Raw genomic sequence first — 21502 nt, 5'->3', positions numbered from 1 at the left:
TTAACTAGACTCCACTTTCTCTTGCATTTTATATAGCATATCTCTAAAATATTCTTTTTATCATCTTTTTTTTTTTTTTTTTTTTTTTTGCAGATCCAGGGATTGAACTCAGGCCCTTGCAATTGCCAGGCAAGCACTTATTCTACTGAGCTACCTCCCTGGTTCCAATTGTTTTCTGTGTTTTTGGTAACAGGGATCAAACTTGGGACCTTGAACTTGCCGGGCAGGTGCTTATGCCGCTGAGCCCTTTCCCTGGCCCACTTTTTATCATCTTTGTCCCCTACTATAAGAGCTATTCATTATTACCTAGTTCATCAAATTAAACTATTTATTCTCCTAATTCTAAAGTACACAATATTTAAAGCATGACTTGAAACCAGAAATGATATAAGAGAATATTGATAAATTTTATTATATAAAAATTTCTAGCTGGGCTCCCAAGTACTCTAGAGGCTGAGGCAGAAGGATGTTTGAGCCCAGCCTCAGCAGCATAACAAAACACCATCTAAATTTAGGAAAACAAAACACAAAGTTTCTTTACTGTCAAAAGACATCCTGAAAAAGTATTATATTTGCAGTACAAATGGAAAAGTCTGATTTTTTTTTTTTTGTGGTATCAGGGATTGAACTCAGGACCTTGTGCTTGCCAGACCAGTACTTATTCTACTGAGCTATCTCTCCAGCCCTTTGATTTCTTTCTAAAGTGTTCCTTTAATTCAATATGAAAAAGATAATACTAGCCAGCTATTCAAAAGCTGTTCATGTATTTAACCATATAGCCTTTTAATTTAATTATGAAAATATCAAACCTTATTCACAATAAACAAATACAATTTAAAGCTACAAAGTAGTGTTTTTCACTATTAGATTGGCAAGTTTCAAAATTGTGAACATTTTGATAGAAATAGAAATTGGTTCAACCTTTCAAAAAACAACGGGCAATATCCTTCACAATCCTCACAATACTTTACTATCTCAAATGATCAGTAATTGTTTCCCATACGTTCATGTAAATTGTTTAAAACCAGCTTCGGTAACAGGGTTTTATATTTGTCTCCCCTCTGTTGGTCACATAGGCGCTCAATGTTAAAAGAAAAAACTCTCATTCAGAATGTGAAATACGCTGACTTATTGTCTCTGTGTAGAAGTGGAATGTTTGACAGGTGCCATGCTGACTGTATTCAAACAGTATTCCGAGCAAGGAAGATTGGCTAAGTAGAAGGGGGCACTCTAGCAGGGCATGGTGGTCAACGCCTGTATCCCTAGCACTTGGGAGGCAGGGTAGACATTGTTCTTAGAAGCAGTTATTCTGGTGAACAGACTACTTATGATTGGCTAATCTTCAATCAGCCAGTCTAGATGAGTTCACTAGAGTGGAACTGTTTCTATGTATCTGGCTGACTTTTAACAAGTGGCAAGCTGTCACTGATTGGCTGGGGGTTTTTGTTTGTTTTTTAGAGCTGTTTCCTAACTTGGTTTGCGTTGAGTTTAAAATCACTTCTACTTATACTTTATAGAACTATTGTTCTCTAAGAACATACATAACTTTAACATTTATCTTAGAAATATTGATGAGCCGATGATGCAAGAGGAAGAGATTTAGTGGAGGTTTATAGCAGGCTGCTCTGCTGTCTAACCATGCAGAGGGGACCATGCCATTTTGTCCCCTATCCTCCAGGCATCTCTCATTTTCATTTTCATGAAACAGATGATCAGGTTAAATGCTTATATGAAGTGTCTTTTGGGGGCAACCAAATCTCAAATAGTTTTAAAATCCCAAATACCACTGCTGCTGTTTAACGTTGTGTCAGCCAAAGTTTCACATGCTGGAGATTTGGAACCCATTGCAGCCGTACTGAGCGGTTGTGGAGCCTTCAGAAGGTGGGGCTGGTAGGTAATGAGGTTATTGGGGCACCAACCTGGGGAGGTATAGATTTCTTTTCCTTATAATGACCCTATTCTGAGGTGTTTTATTATAGCAACACTAAATGGACTAACACATAAAAATCATAAAACTCAGAAAAGAGACAACAATGTTACTAATTAACTACCTGATACATTTCTGTATTTTATTTCCTTATATTTGTTTGCATCTCATGCTGTCTCTTTATATGATAACAATTTGGTAACAATTTTGTATAGAAAAGGTTAAAAATTAGCTTTTTCCTTTAGTGTTTAGTATAACTTTTAGATTTCAGGGAGTTGTAATTCCAGCACTCAGGAGTATGAGGAGGAGAACTACTGTGAATTTGAGGCCAGTCTGGGTTACCTAGTGAGACTCTGTTTCAAAAAACAAAGATTGTAGTTAAAGTACCTTTTAAGATTTTTACAGACTCATATGGCCATGTGACCTTCCAAAGACTTGGAATGGGCAGTGCAAATGAAGAGCCCTGAAGCTGAAGCTTCATTGGCTTTATAGTGAATCTGCCGCTGGGTCTGACACCCTAATTTAGTTCTTGACCACGTTGAACTCCTAAAAAACAGTGCTGAGGACTATAAGAAGCTTTTATGTGGATCATATCTATCAACATTTATTGTACTCAGAGTTAAAACAAACATGTAAATATTTAAAATAATTATGTTACATGTTAACAATAATACCTTTTTTTTGAGAAAGGGTCTTGATATGCATTTCAGGTTGGCCTTGGACTCACTGTGTAGCCCAGGAACTAACAGGGAGCTTTCTGCCTCAGCCTCCTCAGTGCTGGGATTATTGGGTATGCTACCTCACCCTGCCAGAAATAACATTTTAAAATGAAAACATATTTTCCAAAGTAAGAATAATTTAGTGAGAACACTAGTATTATTTACATTTCCACAACTCTAATGTCCAACCTAAAAGAAGATTCTCATACACTCTGTATTTGCATATGCTCAAAAAGGAATCTGTTGTAAAAGCACAGATCTATCTGTAGTCTCTGGAAAACTCTACTGTGTTTCCCTTAGAGGAAAAGGAGCCAAGTAATTAAAAAAAATTTTTTTAATGTATTTGGTACAGAATCTCACTACACAGACCTGACTCGTAGTGATCCTCCTGTTTTCACCCTCCCCAGCACTGGGATTATAGGTTGTGCCACCACGCCCAGACTCGGTGGCTGGCTCAGCATGCTCAGGCGTGGGGCCGGCGCAGCACTTGGTCCTGGGGATCAAACCCCAGCCCCTTGCTTGCCTAAACAGGCACTTAGCTGTGAGCTAAATAATCTTAATATGAAGTAATTTTAACCTTGTGGACCTTCTGGCCAGTATTTGAGAATCACTGATAATACAGACATAGCTGTACCTACTTTCGGGTTGCCTGAAGCTGAGCACCATTTTTCTGCTTCTGTATCTGTATAATCACTCCCACCTCCCAGGTAAGCATCGACTCTTAATCACTGCTATATTTTTTGGCACATAATGAAAGCTCTAGAAAGAGCAATTAATGAATAACAAGTTTGAGGGAAGAGAAGAGAAAAATCATCACCTTCATTGTCTTTTTATTTATTTATTTTGGGGGGTCTTTTTGAGGCAGAGTTTCACTATCTAGTTCAGGCTGACCTAGAATTCACTTTGTAGCTCAGGCTGGCCTCGAACTTACTGTGATCCCCGTGCCTCAGCTTCAGAGTGCTGGGATTACGTATGCATCTCCATGCCCTGCTTTCATTATTTCCTCATAGTAAAACTTTATTCTTTTAGGAATATGATTGAGAGCAAACATAATATTTGACGCTGTATACACAGTACTTAATTTTTGTGTTCATTTGTGGTTCTGGAAATTGAACCTAGTCAAGCACACTACCTACCACTGAGCTCCTAGTGTACTTTATATTGAAACAACAAATTTTAATATTTACCAAGTGCTTGATATACGCTAGGTACATGCTCAGAGCTTTAATCTATTATCTCATTTAAGTCCCACAATAAATAGTACTTACTAGGAGACAGATAATAATACTGTCATTTCTATCTCGCAGAAGAGGAAACTGAGATACAGAAAGCCAAAAATACAGTCAAGATTTAAATCTAGATAACTTGACAAGGGACCTCTGTCTGCTATCTGCTGATAAAGTTTAAAGACGGAGACAGAGCAAGATTCCTACAAAATGATGTGGAAATGTGGGAGGTGGGCGAGGTCTGCAAAGTAAAAAGCCTTTAGAGCCTAAACAGCTGACGTACCAAGACTGCACGCACTGTATTATTTTCCACTTTAGGTTCCTCTCTGCTCTACTTGCTATGCGCCCATGTTCCTCCTTTGCCGGTGGCTTCGTGGCTTACTTAGACTCGAAGTTCAACCCGAAATTCAGGCGCTACGTAGAACCGGAGCAAGAAACGCTGGTAACCCCGGCAACGGGGCGCGAGCACTGCGCAGGCCCGGTCCATCCCGGCCCCGCCCGCGCTCCCGAGCAGCCCGGCCCCGCCGAGCAGCGAGCAGCGCAACCCCAGCCCGCCGCTCCGGGCCTCGACTCCAGGCCCGCGTGTGGGTGTGAGCGCGAGGCGGGCTGGGCGCCTGCGCAGTAGCGGCGGCGCGGGTGTGAGCGAGCTCACGTAGCTGAGCCGCGGTGGTCGCCGCCTCCTCCGCGCCGCAGTCGCGGCCTAGAGGTTATAAAAGGGCTAACGGGCTCCCTCTGCTGCCCAGTTGCGCCGCCAGAGGGCTGAGGGCAGGGAGCGAGTAACCCGCCAGGGAGAAGGCGAGGGGAAGCCCAGCGCGAGCCGCCCTCCAGTCCCGCTCCGCAGGTGAGACGCTCTCCCAATCTCCCAGCCGCGGCCGCCGTATCTCCTCGTCGTGGGGCCGGGACGGCTGGGCCGGGGCTCCGCGCTGCCTCGCGTCCTCGTCCCTGGAGCTCGCGCCGCGTCCCCGTCCCCGCCGCCCCGGAGGCCCGGCCGCCCTTCTCCGCGCCCCGCTTCCCACCCGCTGCCTCCCGCCTCCCGCCTCCCGCCTCCGCTGTCAGGGCTGCCGCAGCCTCTGTCCCCGCCCCAGCACCAGGACTTTCTTGAAGGTTCCTTCCCGGGAAATCGCCCTGGGGGTCTGAGTACCTGGCTGTCCCTGAGGAGCGAGGGGAACGCGAGGGCGGGGCGTGGGCTGGGGCCACCGCTGCCGCAGATGGTTCGCATGCGGCCCCGGAGAGCAGATTTGAGCGCTTGGGGCCGGCGCGGGGGCTCCCGGCGTTCTGCAGGATGGGAACGTCCTCGGGTCGGGGACGCGAGCAGAGTCGCGGCTGAACTCATCTGTTGCGCTTGGCGCAGCTAAACGTAGCCTGGGGCGCGGAGTTCCCTGCCGCTGGAGCTGGGGAAGTTGCTGTCACATAACCCCGCGGAGGAAGCTGGCTTCTTCCTTCCCTCTTCATCCTCAGGACTCTTTAAAGGCATAAAAGCGCCCCCACCTCGAATTCGCAAGAGTTCGAAATCTGGTCGAACACGTTCCACAGTTTAGTGAGCATTTTGAGGTGGATTAGATGACTGTTCCCGCAATCTTAATGTTTCAAAGGGGAGAAGGATGTCTGGTACGCTAAGTATGAATTTATTTCTCCTGAATAATCCAGCCTAGGGAACAGAAATTCAGATTTTGGACTCTGCGTCTGTGTTCTGCACAAAGTGGAGAAGACCCCTGGAACTTTGAACTGTCTTAAGAAAGGGATGAAAAGCAACTAGGTCCCCTATTAGGAGTAGATCTGAAAGGCTTGCCAATACCGACTTAACTGTTTCTCAGAGAGCTGTGGCTCTTGGACTTACCCTAGGAATGCCCTCGGGAGGGATGGAGTAGCCACTACGTGAGTGGGGGAGGGGGAGAGACGTGGCAGCAGGGTTCTTTCATCTACTTTGGTACTTTTTTTTAAAGTTCTGGAAAGAAACACATTCCGCTTGTAGGTTGAGACGTAGTTTATGAATGGGACTAGTCTTTTTCAAAAATGAAGTTCCGTCTGTATAACACCATTGGAAGTTAATTTTAAAATCACTTTAAGGGGGATTTTTTGAGGGGGCAGGTTTCTGTGGAGAAAATAGATACCTAAAGCAGGAAATAGTAAAGAAGTGGAATATGAACAAACTTGAATATATTTTTGCTTTGATTTGGAATATGAATACTTATTTTCCGACTTTAGCTTTGAGCTTTTGAAGTGTTATTTTCAGGATCCTAAATACGAACTGCAAATTTTTATGTTTTTCTTTCCCTGGGAAGCATAGATTTTATCACTTGTAAAACTTATGTCAATTTTGGTTTTGGAGCATTATGCCTTACTGAGTCCTGCCAGTGTTTTTGATAGCTAATGACAAATGCTTCTTAGAGTTTACAAAAACTAAGAAAAGGACTTCTTTTTCTCTTTTAGATGAGTAATGCTATTTCCATTGGCCTTGAAAAAGTTTTTTTTTAAATTTTGAAGTATTGAATGTCAGGATTTTGATAAGGGGATAATTACACTGGCTATCTTGTGACTTGGTAACTTAGTTGGTATGAAAATTTTGTACAAATTTTAATTATTGCAAAAAATATAGTGCAAATTACTATTAAAAAAGAAATCTTTGTATCACCTGTGTAGTCCATGTTGTAGATGGATCTTGATAGGGATGCTAACCTTTTTTATTAATATGGAATGAGTTGTATACATCTTTTAAGTTCAGACTCCTGTTTTTAGTTCAGAGATTCAGCAAGAGTTGTGATTGCCATAAAATTTATTAATCTTCATTTCTGTGGGAGGAATGTCTTATTTTATTTAGTGATTAATTATCAACTGGGACATACTTAATTCTATTAGATTAACCTTCTTTGAGATTATGAAATTCTTTGACAGTCTACAGGCAAACATGGATTTATGTCAGAAAAATGCAAATATATACATCTACATGGAGTTTTAGCATTTCCTCCCCCACAGCCCACCTATGAACTATATTGTAGCCTCTAAAAAACAAAATAGGAAGCAACTGTTCAAGGATATCTAGGTATCTTGAAGTAAAATTTCTTTAATATTCCTGAAATTTGAGCTGGGTATGTAAAATTGACTAGATTTAAATATATGGATGACCCTATAAACTTTTGCTAAAAAGATTTTTAACAAAAGTTAATAGATGGTTAAAATCATTAACTTGCTAAATTGTCTAGTCAGTGAAAGTACAATTGTGTGGCCTTACCCCACACTGTAATGTATCTTTGGTTTTCACTCTGAAAGTAGAATAGATGTGAAGGTTAACAATATAAAATGTATAGGGGCTGAGGATATAGCTCAGTGGCACAGCACCTGCCTCCAAGAGTGAGGTTGTGAGTTTGATTCCTGGTACCTCTGCCCCCCCAATAACCGTTAGTATTAAACTTTATTGCTCTTGCAGTGAGAAACAGAAAAAAAAAAAACATAATGGGGAGGAATGTGTATAAGTATATGAGTACATGACAAGTAAAGTGGGTATATATACAAGAGAAACCAGTTAAAGCTTTGTGTTTCTACGAAATGAAATTTACTTGTATAAATTGAAGTTACTGTCATAAGTTTCCCTCAAACCATGTGAATATAGCTGAATAAAAACTTAAGATATTCAAAGGATTTTTATTTAGACTACTCCAGCAGCTTTTGAACTTGATACAATAAAAAGCATTCTTTTTCCTACTCTTCCTTTAGATGATTAGTATGACAGTATGTTGACTAAAGATACTACTTCTTTCATAGTCATCATCAGAGAATGAGGACTGTCTTGGACTTGCTGCTTAGTGTTTCCTAGAAGTGTGTCTGTGTTTTGGTGGTTTAAAAATCTGTCCCAATAGTAAGATTATATCAGGTTAATATTGTCAGTCTCTCTTTTAGTGGACATTTGAGCTATTTCTGCATCATAAATAATGAATAGAGAACACTACTTTTTAAAATGTATCTTTAGTACAGGGTCTACAGGGTCCCACTACACAGATTGGATTTGTAGTGATCCTTCCTGTTTTTCAGCCTCCCAACCACTGGGATCACAAGCGCATGCCACCATGCCCAGTCTCAATCACTGTCTCAGTTTGCCTCTGGGGACAGGCCTGGTACTGCACACCAGGGATCTGCTGCATTTTGCTTTAGTCTGCTGAGGTATTTGGCTGGCTCCTATTTGAATCTTAAGATAGCTCTGTGAAGTACCTTTATATCATTCTCATTTTACAAATAAAGAAACCAAGGCTCAGAAAAGTAAAATAATTTGCCTTAGAATATAGTAAGTGGTAAAATCAGATCTTAGACTCAGGTTATGTTTTTGTTTTCTTTTTCTTTATTTAATTTTAAAAAATCTTTTATTTATTTGGTATAGAGTCTTGCTACACAGCTTAGACGCATATTGATCCTCTTGTCTCACACTCCCCAGCATCTTGGGATTACAAGTGTGTGCCATCACACCTGGTTCCGGGGCTGGCAGGGCATGCAATACTGGGGGTAGAATCTGGGTCTTTCCTTCCGTGTGCCAGGCAGGCACTTAGACTGCCAAGCTATCTCCCCAGACCCCTCTCTGTTTTCTGATTCCCATTTCATGTTAGCCTCATCATCTATACTGATTTTGAAAAAAAATAATTTTTGTTTGAGACAGGATCTTGCTGTATGGTTCACACTGGGTTTGAACTCACTATGTAGTCCAAGCTGGCCTCAAACTCATGGCAATCTGCCTGCCTCAGCCTTCTGAGTGTGTGGATTACAGGCATGAGCCACCACACCTGGCTGAAAAAAATTAGTTTAGTAGCATGTTTACCACTGTATTAGAAATGTTTTCAATATTTAGAATTGAAATAAAGTAGGTTCCCAGTTAGTAGTAATTAGCTTAGTAATTCTACTAAATTTAAATATCTATGATGTGCCCAGTAGACTATGGAAGAATCAAAAGGATCATGACAAATGTTATGTAGGATATGAAAGAAATTTTGCTAGATGTTTCCATGATAAGAATCAGAATTACTTTAGACTTGGAATGTAAGACCCAAGAACTAAATCAACAATTACAAATCATAGAAGAAAAAAAGCATTGAATGTTGTATGAAGTGTCAAGAGAAAAGCAATATATAGCAGTCTTTCCCTTTACCCATTCTGAGACTCCAGTGGGTGCCTGAAACTTCAGATAGTACTGGATCCCACACACACTATGATTTTTCCTATACATACACACTGAAGGTGAATTTTAATTTATAAATTGGGCACAGTAAGAGATTAACAACAATAAAAATAGAATAATCAATAATGCTAATAAAGTTTACTGAATATAACCCCTTTTTCTCTCTATTCATATCTTATTAAACTTCAGTTTTTCACTGAAAAGAAGCACTTTATGACTTTTTTGCATATCTGCACTTGATCTTAGCCAAAAGGCCGAGAAGCGATTTTTTTGCATATCTGAATTGCCAGTGCACTACACTTTTGTTCAAAATTCTAATTTGTTTTTGTTTATGTATTTAGTACAGGGTCTTCAGGGTCTCACTACACAGATAGGACTTGTAGTGATCCTTCCTGTTTTCCCAGGTGCTGAGATTATAGACAGGAGCCCAGGATTGAACCCCTGGCCCCTGTATCTGCCTAAGCAGAAGATTTGATGTTTTAATCCACTGAGCTATCTGGCCAGCCCTTTCTTTTAATTCTTTATTGCATTGAGGAAGTGTTTTTCGACCAGTTGACCATGGGTAACTGAAATCATGGGAAGTGAATCTGAGGATAAGGGGGAACTCCTGAATTCTATTATGCGTGTCTACAACAAAGGCAGAAGTGGACACTATAAACATCTTGTTAAAATTTTTGGAAGAAAATGCTTTTATAAGGCTTTTGGGGAGTAACAGAAACAGAAACTTGTAAAGTTTTAATCACTTAATTTAAGATGTCTAATTTAAGCCATTTTTTTGTTCTAAATGTATAAGACTATTCACTTCAGTCCCTCGCTCTATTGCCCAATAGTTTCTCAAGTTTTCTAACCATGAAAACCGTTTCTTGAAAATTTTAAGAATTATTTCAGTTAAGAAGAAAAATATATATACAAAGACTGGACTAGTATTTAGTTTTAGAAAATTATCCTGAAGATGTTCTCTTTGATTCTGTATTGGGATCATTTAAACATTTACCATGGATCTGTTGTATGCATTGAACATTGTGCTGAAAGAGTGACTTCTTGTTTTAAAATAACTTGCAGAATGGAGGCCAGAGTGTTGGCTATCTTTCTGTCTTTGCTGGGACAAAATAGCCAACATCCAAAATTAAGGAAAGACAGGTTTATTTAGCTCATAGTTTTTAGAGGTTTCAGTCCATAATCAGATGGCTCCAAGGCAGGGTGGCACAGGGCCAACAGTACAAGGCAGCAGAAGATGGCAAAAATGAGAACGAGAGGGAAAGCAAACCTCTTTTCCTCCATTAAGTTGTAAGCAGCTACCACCCCTAGTGCAGGTGTAGCACTCACACCAGCTCTGTGCCCTCTTAAACAGGATGGGGATGTTTATAAAGTGAGGACTCTGACCCCCTGCTGAGTCACTTAGTTAAGCTGCTAACCTTCTCAATTCTTTTTTTGTTTTGTTTTGTTTTGTATTTTAGGGAAGGGTCTACAGGTGTTCAGGGTTTCACTACTAGATTGGACTCATAGTGATCTGACTGTTTACAGCCTTTCAAGATGATAGGTGCACATCACCATGCCCAGTGTGCCCTGGGCGCAGGGCCAGCTGGGCAGGCCCGGAGATTGAGCCCCTGGCCCCTGTGCCTGCTTGCAGGCGCTTTAAACCACTGAGCTATTTGGCTAGCCCTAACCTTCTCAATTCTCAAGTTGATATGATGTATCAACCATTATAAACAATTACATACATTTATTTTTATTTTAACTTATTTATCTTTTTGAGAGGGGTCTCACTGCTATACAGTTCAGGCTGGCTTTGAGCTCATTTTATAGCCCAGGCTTTCTCAAACTAGCAATGATCTTCCTGGCTCAGCCTCCTAAGTATATGAAGTGAAGGCCAAGGAGATAGCTCAGTGGCACAAGCACCTGCTTCCCAAGTGTATTTAAAGTGGTAAAGATGAACTGGTTTTAAATACATGCAAGACTTCTCTTACACTCTAATCTTATACTGTATTAACTGAATTTATATATTCAGTTTCTTCAAAAAATGATCAGAGTTTATTGTAGTGTTTCTAAAACTTACTTGTTCAATTTAGGACCTCAAAGGATTACTTGCTATGCTGACCTTTGATTTTGCCCCATTGTTCCAACAAATTCCTGCCTCCATTATTTAAAACTCATAAAAAATACAAAGAAAAAAAAAACCTCAGATGAGATTTTATTCTATTCAAAGGTTACATGAGATAGTTTCAGATTTATGTAGATTCATATTTTACCTGGCAGTTTCTTGCTTGGCGTGGTGATGTATACCTGTAATCCCACAGGACTCTGGAGGCTGAGGTAGGAGGATTGCTGTGACTTTGAGATCAGCTGGGGATACGTAGTACAAACCAGTCTCAAAAAAAAAGAGAAACACTCCAAAATCCAATTATTCTTAAGTTCTTGCCCCACATCCTCATAATATTTTATTATAATAAAATATTTTAAAATTGTTTTCTGTGTGGCAGGTATTAGGTACTTCTGTCTACAGTAGTGCTTTTAAAATTATTTGCTATTAGTCATACTTGGGGGCCTGACCCTAGCTCAGTTCTCTAAGTGGCAGCTTCCACAAAGCTGTCAGCCTCAGGTTGCTGGAGTTCAATCCCCACAACACTCCAGCCAGCCAAACCTGCCCTGAAGGCATTCGGAGGAAAAAAAAAAATCCTTATTAGTCATACTTGGGCTCATATTTTAACATCTCTTTTCTTATTTATTTTATTTTTTTCCCTTATGGAGGGACAGCCAAATAAAGATTGACATTATTAATGAATCTTACTATTTTAGAGGGCTTTTAATATCACTTATAAGTTTTTTAGGTTCTGTATCCTGGGAATAAGAATCTTGCCTTTTTTCTACATTAGAAAATGTATATATATTTTAACTAAGTATTGAAATAGTTGAAAGATACTATGTAGTTTCAAATATTGCTGGGCATGGTAGTACACACCTGTAATCCCAGCACTTGGGAAGCTAAAGCTGGAGGATTGCTGTGAGTTCCAGGCCAGCCTGTGCTACAAAGTGAGCTCAAGGCCAGCCTGATTCTGCGTAGTGAAACCCTGTCTCAAAAAGACTGCACACACTCTTGCTCTCAAAAATCAGTGAAGAATGGCACCAGTTTAAGATTAACTTCTTTCTCACATCTTCCTCTTTAGCATACAGTTACTTGTAGAATGTTTCTGCTATAAGAATACTTGATGTTTTTAAAAAGAATATCTGATTTTCGTTAGCTGAAAGAGAAATTTTAAGCCTTTGAATTTGGACTGAGTTTGTAGCTTAGTGGTAAAATGCTTGCCTAACATTTTTAAGGGCCTGAGTTTGGTCCCCAGTAACACAATGAGAAAACAAAACTAAATATTAAATTTATTTAACTTTAACTATGAATCCAGATTCTAATTTAAGTTTTCCCAAAAGTAGATTAAAATCAGAAAACTTAAAACTTTAAAATTTAAGTATTATTCTTAAACTCTGTCTTTGAAATAAAGGTAGCATTTTAAAAATCTTTAATAAGTAAAAAGTATTAAATATTCTGGCGATAGAAAGTAGAAAAGTTAAAACACATGAGTATTATTATTGTTGTTGTTATTACTATTATTATTTTGGTTATAAGGTTGGGGGGAGAAACCATTCATTAGAACTCTGGGTTAGACGCAACCCTTATTAGCACACAGGAAAATTTATTTAAGTGGTATGTGGATAGAAGTTGTCTTGAAAACTGAGATCATTAATATGATTAGTCTTCAATATTTTCTCTTTCTTATCTTCATTTCTGTACATCTGCCTCACATTTAAATATTTCCCAATAAACTTTGAACACTTCTTTGACCTATATAATATAACTTAGTCCCCAATTTCTCCTGTTTTATTTATGTATTTCAGGCATTCAGTATGTAACTGCCATTTTTTTCTCAGTTTTATTTCTAAATTTTCAGAAAAGAACTTTGAATATTCGCTTGGTTAGGAAAAAGTATCATATTGTTTGTAATATGACTGCTAAAACTGAAAGAATTAAAGGTAGCAAAACAAGATAGAAGGGAATCCTATAGCCAACTGTGGTGGTGCAGGCCTATAATCTAGTACTTATAATTTGATGGACAAGTACTTTAATGCTATAATTGACTTTTCCATGAAAACCCAGAAATCGTACTAGCTTTTGGGAGACTGAGCCAGGAGAATTACTGTGAGTTCAAGACCAGGCTGAACTACATAGTGAGTTCAAGGCCAGCCTGACCTATATAGTGAGACCCTGTCTCAAAAAAATAAAAAAGGGTGCAGGGCACTATATTCTCTAGAACAAAGTATAGGAGGGGTGGAGAGGTACCACAAACAAAATTAGATCCTGTGTTAGTTTTGAAATCTTGGGGCTGTAGAAGAACTTCTAAGAGATAGCCTGTTGGCACTTTCAGTTAAGGGCTGTGTCTTGCAGAGCTGATTCCTACATGAATCTTCAAATACTATTCATTTTAATTATGTTAACGGCTAGGTTTACTGCTCACATACACAAAGCTGTGGGGAAAAAAGCTAGTATGATTTCTGGGTTTTCATAGAAAAGTCTGTCATAGCGTTAAAGTACTTGTCCATCAGATTGTAAGTACTAGCTCACTCTTTGAGAGCAGAAGTATGACTGGAATTTATGGAATTAAGTTAAAACAAACGACAATTTGCTGAGGGATTATAGAGAACAGAAATAAAACCAGTTCTGTTAACAATCAGTCTTGAGTGTCTTAGAAAATGCATCCTGCTTAGATGGAAAAGGCATGGCAAATCTTGATATGTAGCACATGGTAGTGGCCTGAATTAGGAACCTGAATTTGTGTTAGTCTTTTGTGTGATCCTGAAGACTGTCAAAAAAAATTAAAGGGTGAACACAGCTGCAAGGAGTACCAACAATTGAGTATGATAACTCTATGAGGAGAAATAAACTTAAAGCTGGAGTCCTCTAAAAAATGATTTAGAACAAGGTGTAGAGAGACTTTTAAAAGGAGCCTTCTGGAATATTTTTAGTGTCAGAGTTTAGAATTGAATATCAAGCATTCTTTAGTCGGCTTATTAATTTTTGGATTTCTCTGGGCAAAACAAACTTAAGAGCTGCTATTCTTGGCTAACACTTTTTTTTCTTTCTGTTTTTTATTTTTGGAGACAGGGTCTTACTATGTAGTTCAGGCTGGCCTTGAACTCAGTGATCTTCCTGCCTCAGCCTCTCAAGTGCTGAGATTACAACCATGTGCCCTGAGCCTGGGGAAAGCAAACATTTTAATGTTGCAACTTTTTCTTGGAAGAAAAAATGTGAAACTGAAAGGATAATAGGATTATTTGCCAGATGACCTGTTCTAGTAATTCATTGAAAAACTTGTACCTAAAATTCAATGAATCCTGATAACTCAACATCAAAAATATTTACAGTGTAGTAGAACTGTTTTAAACTCTGTTCCCAGGTTTAATTGATCTGTGGCATGTGTGGGGCTGGACTTTGCTAGAAGAAGCACTGTAGGAAACTTTTATGTTTGGATAAGTAGTAAACTTTGCATATGTTTTTTTTATCCAAGCCTACCTGAGAATGTTTTGTAAATGTTACAGAAGTTATACAATAAACACTTGTGAACTTACTGTTCAACCAAGAACCAAAGTATTTTAAATTTTTATATAGTTACAGCACTTTTTTTTTTTTTTGCAGCACTGTTTTATTCCAGTGTAAGTTTATCTGTGACTTTTATTTTTCTTCCTCTCCCTTCTCTTTGTCTTTAAAATTTTAATTAAGGCAGGCCATGCCAAAGATTTTGTCTGAGATTGCATCTACTTTGATCCATTTAAAACTTCATGCTTTGGTATGGTGGCACATGCCTGTAATCCAAGTGCTGGGGAGACTGAGACACAAGGTTCACTAGGAGTCTGAATTCCATAGCAAGACCCTGTATCAAATAAATAAATAATTATCTTCTTGCTTTTTTAAAAATTTAGAACATTTATAAACCTGTACTTTCTTGGAATGTTTGACTCTTAGATACTCTAGAGTGGTTTGCTTTTTTTTTTTTTTTTTTTTTTAAGAATGGTTTGCTTAGCTAGCTGCTGAATGAGGGTAGAAATAGAAATGAGATACTATAAGTAGGAAGTCATATTTTAAAAACTTGATTGATAGACATGTGTGCCTATAAATGCCACTTAAGGCTTCTGAATGAATGTGGATGAATGAGGCATATTGGTTGGAATCATCCCATAGAATAATTACTAGAAATTCGATTATAGTTTTAAGCAGGTAAATTGAATCTACCATTTTGGTGCACTGCCTATTTTAAGGGCAGAGGCACAGTATTTTTTGTGTAATATCAAGGGGAATTTTTTTTTTTTAATGTATTTGGCACAGGGTCTCACTATGCAGGTTGGATTTGTAGTGATCCTCCTGTTCAGCCTCCCTAGTGCTGGGATTACAGACATGTCCCACCACTTGCAGTCTCTGTGGCTGGTTTAGTGTGCCTGGGGGTGGGGTGGGGTGGTGCAGCATGGTGCGGCACATGGTGCAGCAGATAGAATTTGGTCCCAGCATATCTCGGTGGCCCTGAAGGGGGTTGTTATATCCAATGGTTTTGTTTTTTTAAATATGTTTTTTTCCATAATTTTATTGAGAAACAAATAGCAATGAGACAGTTTCAAACCAAATTGGTAGGACAGTTTCAATAATTAACACATTGCATACATTCTTCCTAGTGGTTAATTGCTGTACAAGATGCGGACATAATATCCTATTTACAAGCACTATTAGAACAAATCCCTCCATTCATTAAGAGAATGTAATGATATATCTATCCTACCCACTTTGAATACATAGATACAAAATAGACATTCATCTATATCCCCTTTTGTGTTTAGTTCCGTCATTTGAATATTATAGGTGTGTTAACTCAGCAAAATATTCTAAAAGAGTCCAGTAGTCCATAATAGTATTGAGTCTTCCACTTGACTGGCAATGTCAGAAATTGTTGACCTGAGTCTCCTACAGCTCAACATAACAACATGGCTTTACTCTTTATATTTTGTTTTTATACTTTTCTACTGGATGGTTAAGACCAAGGTAAAGCAGGACCTATGCAACAAGAGTTGTAGCTTTTGGGTCTGATAAAGTCAGTGAAATCCCCTCAGGATCTATCCTGAGATCCTAAACCTCAGATTGTAGAACCTTTGTGAGTGTCAGCCATGTGGATCAGTCACGGCCATTGTTTGGCCATTGTGCTCTCTGTGAAAGCCTGAGAGAATGTTTTCTCTCCATGTGACTCTCCTTAGGCACACTCTACCTCATCGATCACTTTCCCCTTTGGCCCCATAATCTCCTTGATCAGAAAATTTGGGACACTACTGAGTTACATGATGTTACAGTATAAGTTCTTATATGTCCTGAGTCTTAATTGACCTTGGAAGGCTAGGGCCAAAATGTTGGCTCCCTTGAGGCCCTCCTTTTTCTCTAATTTTGGTCTGCAAACTTAGGTTGTTAACCACCCAGAAGACAAGCATATTGTTATTATCATACAACCTAGGCTGTTAAGCTTAACCTCACTATCTGTCTGAATATCAGACATCTTAGGCATAACATGGAACAGGTATTTTTCATCAAGTATTGGTATGTTGAACTTTAAGTCCCTACAGAATATGATGAAAAAAACATTTAAAAATTAGAATATATTTTTAAAAATAGGCATAAAGAATTATGTACTTCTTATGTTTACACATAAGTCCAAAAATCTAACTATATAAAACCTTGAAGCAGGACAGTCCCACAATATTTCTTTTCCTGTCTCTTGCTTTCATTCACCACCCCCTTCTTTTTGACCCATCATCTACCCGAGAGATTTTTTTTTTTTTAATTTTAGGGGAGGGTCTACAGGGTGTTCAGGGTCTCACTACTAGATCAGACTCATAGTGATCTACCTGTTTACAGCCTCCCAAGAGCTGGGATTATAGGTGCACGCCACCACGCCCAGTCTCAGTTGCCATCTCAGCTGGCCCCAGGGGTGGGGCAGGCACGCTGGCCGGGCGATAGAACCCCTGGTCCCTGCGCACAGGCACTTTAATCTGCTGAGCTATTTGGCCGGCCCTATCCAGTGGTTTCTAATTCTGTAAGGTTCTGAACTTTCTATTGCAAATAACAGAATTTATTTCCCACCCTCTTCCCTGTCATGTAATTGAACCTCAGCCTGTGGTACATGCTAGGTAAGCAATCTACCACTGAGCTGTAATCCCATATCCTCAGAAATGCCATGTGAACTAGGTTAAGAACAAGGACATTTACAGGCTTCCTTATGTGGGTTGGGAGACTATTAGGGAGCTCTCTTTCCGTTTAGTAGACTTGGGGATTGGAGCTGCTTGTCTCTATTCCAGGGTTGTCCCATTTATAGATTGGATTTTTGTGCATCCTTAATGAATAGAAAAGATGGTCACAATGCAGATCCAAATTTAATTTCTGAATTTACAAATTCCATAAAGAGCGTTTTCTGTACTTCTCAAGCCTATTCCCCAATCGTCATGGCCTAACTTATCATATCTGTATTTCTAGGAGGAAAGAGAATGAGACAGTGTGCTATTCTAGTAAAGTAGTCACTAGTAGATTATTAGGTTGTTTTTAAATAAATTTAGGAGAAGAGTAAAATCTGAAAGTTTGAGTTAATGAGTGTGCTAAAAAAATTATAGTATCTTTAATGTGCTATAAAGAAACTTTTTTTGTTATGGAGTAGTTAACCAATTTTTACAAGGCTTAGGGGGTGTTGGTGTGGAAGTTTATGTGTTTGTGGTTTATTATTTTATATAAATTCTGTTAATGTACAAATGCAAGGCATCTGAACACACACAAAAAACAAAAATGCAAATATAAGCCATCTGGAAAATTAATTTTAAAAAGTCACCTAATCTGCAATGTAGAGACAGCTACATTTGGATGAATTTCTTATGCATAGTTTCTTTCAAAGATAACACCACATTCTGATATTAATTATTCCTATGTTTTGATCAGTATTAATTATAACTTTTTTCAGATAGTGAAAACTTAATTTCATTCAATACTGATTCCATCACAGTTGTCTGATATGTTTTCACTAATTTTCCAGGCTTAAAGATAACTTTTAATTTTCTTGACATGAAATGCCATCATTAAATAATTTTAATTGTTAATTTGTTTAGTTGTTCATTTGATGGGCATAGTGTCTTAATTTTTGTGTCCTTTATTACTAATAAGGTTGGTCATTTTTTGTTTTATTTAACTCTTCACAGTTTTTCCCTGTGGGTTTTCTTATTCTTTATCCACTTATGAACATATTTATTGACTTCTCTGAGTTATTAAAAATAATTCTTTTCTTAGATTGTAGTTTAAATTTTTTAACATATAAACTTAAATTCTTTTGTGTATTTAAATTCCATTTGGCTTTTGACAAGTTGTTTTCTTCAAGTTTAGAAATTCTCTGCTTTCAAAGATCCTATAGTTTATCTCAACATTTTACTTTTTTTGTGGATTAGAACTATTTGCTCTGTCTAAAATTTATTTTGAAGCATGAAAGAATGTTAAAGGCATATTTATTCTTCAAAAGAGTATTGTTTTGAAGTTTCACATTAGTCCTCTTAAATTTCTGTAGGTCCTCCTTATTCCTAGTTTTCAAGTTACAGCATTTGAAGAAAAACCAGTTTAGGCTTAGTTTTAGTTATTTTTATAAGCTAATATTGATTTTTTGTGAGATTTATGGAGAATGAAAGGGGATAGGTTTTTAATGACAATAGAAATGAATAAAAAACCTCTTTGTTGTTGTTGTTGTTGTTGTTGTTGTTGTTGTTGTGGTACTGGGGATTGAACTCAGGACCCTGTGCTTGCCAGGCAGGCACTTATTCTATTTAGCTGTCTTCCCAGCCCCAATAAAAAACCTCTTGCAAACAAACTTTTTATTTTAATTTTATTGGTACAATGAAAACATTTGTATTTTTGGGGAATAGCATTTGTTCGTGAAAAACATTGTGACAGAAATCTGTTTAAACAGTGAGAAAATTCTAGATTCTTCAGGCAGCCCAGAGTTTTGAAAAAGTCTGTGCTTTGGCAGGAGCCCAGGAGAGGAAATGTCTACATCTGCTGAGTTCTAGAAGACGTCCCAAAGTCATTGTAAGGCAGCCAAGAAAGCAGCGCATTTCACTACTTACTGTGTGGTTCTGGAAGTATCTGGAAGTTTGCAGCAGACTTGAGGGGAGGAGGTTTAGGAGTTCTTCCAGATTCATTCTGGTGATGTTTTTATTGAGATTCAGAGTTAGTGGGGGGAAAGAGGTCATTTTTCAGTTTTGGAGGAACGGAAAGCTTTCAGTGTGGCCTTTATTGAGCCTGTTGGTTTAGACGAATTCACATGAGAAGAGTCAGAGATGCCTTCATAAAGAGAGAGGCACAGGGTGACAAAAGTCAGACATCAAAAGAAGCCTGTTACTGAGGCAAGTGGTACTGTAATGCTAGCTGATTCTCTTGTTAGACACTAGAAAGATTTAAAGTCCCTGTTTGTGGTAGAGAAGCAGCAAGCAAAAAGTTCTAGCAGGGCCTCTGGGAAAGCAAGGTAAAAGCCTTCCTGCTGGTGAGGTGATACTCATTTGCCATGAATCATCTTCCCTAGAAAAGACTGCTACCAGAGATAAAAACAAAAAAGAAGGGCTTTGCGGCCGGAATTAGAACAAGAAAGGAGGAAAACAGCCACAGTTATATACTTGGCTAAGATTTTTTTTTTTTAATAGAAATGGTAGATAAAAGAGGAAAAAAAATCTCAAGACTGGATTTTTAGAGAGAAATTAGAGTTTTAAATGGACAGGGCTGTTTATTTGAGATGTAATTCATGCACTAAACAGTTCACTCATTTAATAGTCATGACAGTACTTTACTAGGGTGTTTATTTTTATTGGATTTTTTTTTTTTTACTGATTAATAGGACAGTTTCAATAATTAATACATTGTATATTGTTATCTTCTTAGTGGTTATCTATAGTACAAGATGCAGACAGGATATCCTGTCCAAACACTATTAGTACAAATCTTTCTTCTCATTGAATTAAGTGAAAGTAGTTGTATATCTATCCTAACTATTCTGCATATACAGATACAAAATGGTCCTTCCTTTGTATCGCCTTTTTTTGCTTGATCCTGTCAGGAATGGGTATTCCATTGGCATCTACGTACTATAGATGTGTGAATTCAGCAAAACAATCCAACGCAGTCTGGCAGTCCACAGTAGTAGTGGGTTGTCCACAGAAGTTGTTGACTTGAGCCTTTCACAGCTCAGCATATTAATGTGGCTTTACTTTATATACCTCATTTTTATACTTTTCTGCTGGATGGTTAAGACCAAGATAAAGCAAGACTTTTATTGGATTGATTGATTGATTGATTATTTATTTATTTATTTATTTATTTATTTTGAGGAACCAGGGATTGAACTCAGGATCTTGCACTTGTCAGGGAAGCGCTAATTCCACTGAGCCATCTCCCTGGCCCCTAATTATTTATTTATTGGTACTGGTAATCGAACTCAGGACCTTGTGCTTGCCAGGCATGTGCTTAAGCCACTGAACTATCTCCCTGGCCCTCTAGGGTGTTTAAATATCAATCACAGTCCATACAGTCCATTTTGGGACACTTTCCTCATCCTCATACCCACAACTTTTAATTGAATTTATTTTACAGTTTAAAATTATATACGTTAAATATGGAAAAAATTAGGAATTTTAAGTGTTTTTTTTTTTTTTTTTGGTACCAGGGATCAAACTGGGGACCTTGCACTTGCCAGGCAGGTGCTTATGCTTCTGAGCTATCTCCCTGGCCCAGGAATTTTAAGGATTAATTGGACAATTATGAAATCCTTTTTCTTTTAAAAATATTGTAATATCTTTAAAATATATTTGTAGTAATCAGGTTGTCATGCTAATACATTTTTATGGGAAAATCAGTGTTTGTTTTTTAAAAATTTTTAAAAAGAATACAAAATAGTAAGGAAAAAACCCCCATTAGTTACAGAATTTCACTAAACATAGTAATTCAACAATGGTTGTTGTATTACATAATGTTATCCTCAAATCAGTTGTTCAGATTACCAGTATAAACAAGCAAAATTGGTAAAGAAAAAAATATATACACACATATATATAGGAAGTTAAAAGAAAAAAATAATGTAAGCATTAACTGTTCCTATTAATGGATCAGCAGAAATCAGCAGTACAATTATCTAAGCCATTCTGCATATATACAGAAATCATTGTTTACATCTATATCACAGAAGAAAAGTTTGCAAGCTATATTAAAAGCTACTACTATTACTTACTCTAATGGTAATAATAACTAAGGAAAAAACAAATGGAAGTTTTTAAGAATAAGTACCAGGTTATACCCAGTGAAAAGTAAGAAATTAGCTATTATTAAATCAATATACACAAATTAACATTGTTCTGTAGGTAGCCTAATTTTTGAGTC

At 38.0% G+C, this 21502-nt stretch overlaps 1 protein-coding gene across 3 annotated transcripts in view; it reads left to right on the top strand.

Moving 5' to 3' along the window:
* The first annotated feature begins 4599 nt into the window (after positions 1-4599).
* The window catches only part of P4ha1 (prolyl 4-hydroxylase subunit alpha 1), a 79439-nt gene continuing 62536 nt past the window's right edge, over positions 4600-21502 (top strand). For all 3 annotated transcript variants that reach the window (XR_002821696.1, XM_004623996.2, XM_004623995.2), the window contains exon 1: positions 4600-4713. The gene's annotated coding sequence lies outside the window, so the exon portion shown is untranslated. The remainder of the gene's footprint in view (positions 4714-21502) is intronic.

This window comes from Octodon degus, unplaced genomic scaffold (genome assembly GCF_000260255.1).
Source record: "Octodon degus isolate 3935 unplaced genomic scaffold, OctDeg1.0 scaffold00005, whole genome shotgun sequence".
Taxonomy (NCBI): Eukaryota; Metazoa; Chordata; class Mammalia; order Rodentia; family Octodontidae; genus Octodon; species Octodon degus.
The sequence above is the reverse complement of the archived record's forward strand: the minus strand, read 5'-3'. Positions and strand labels throughout refer to the sequence as shown.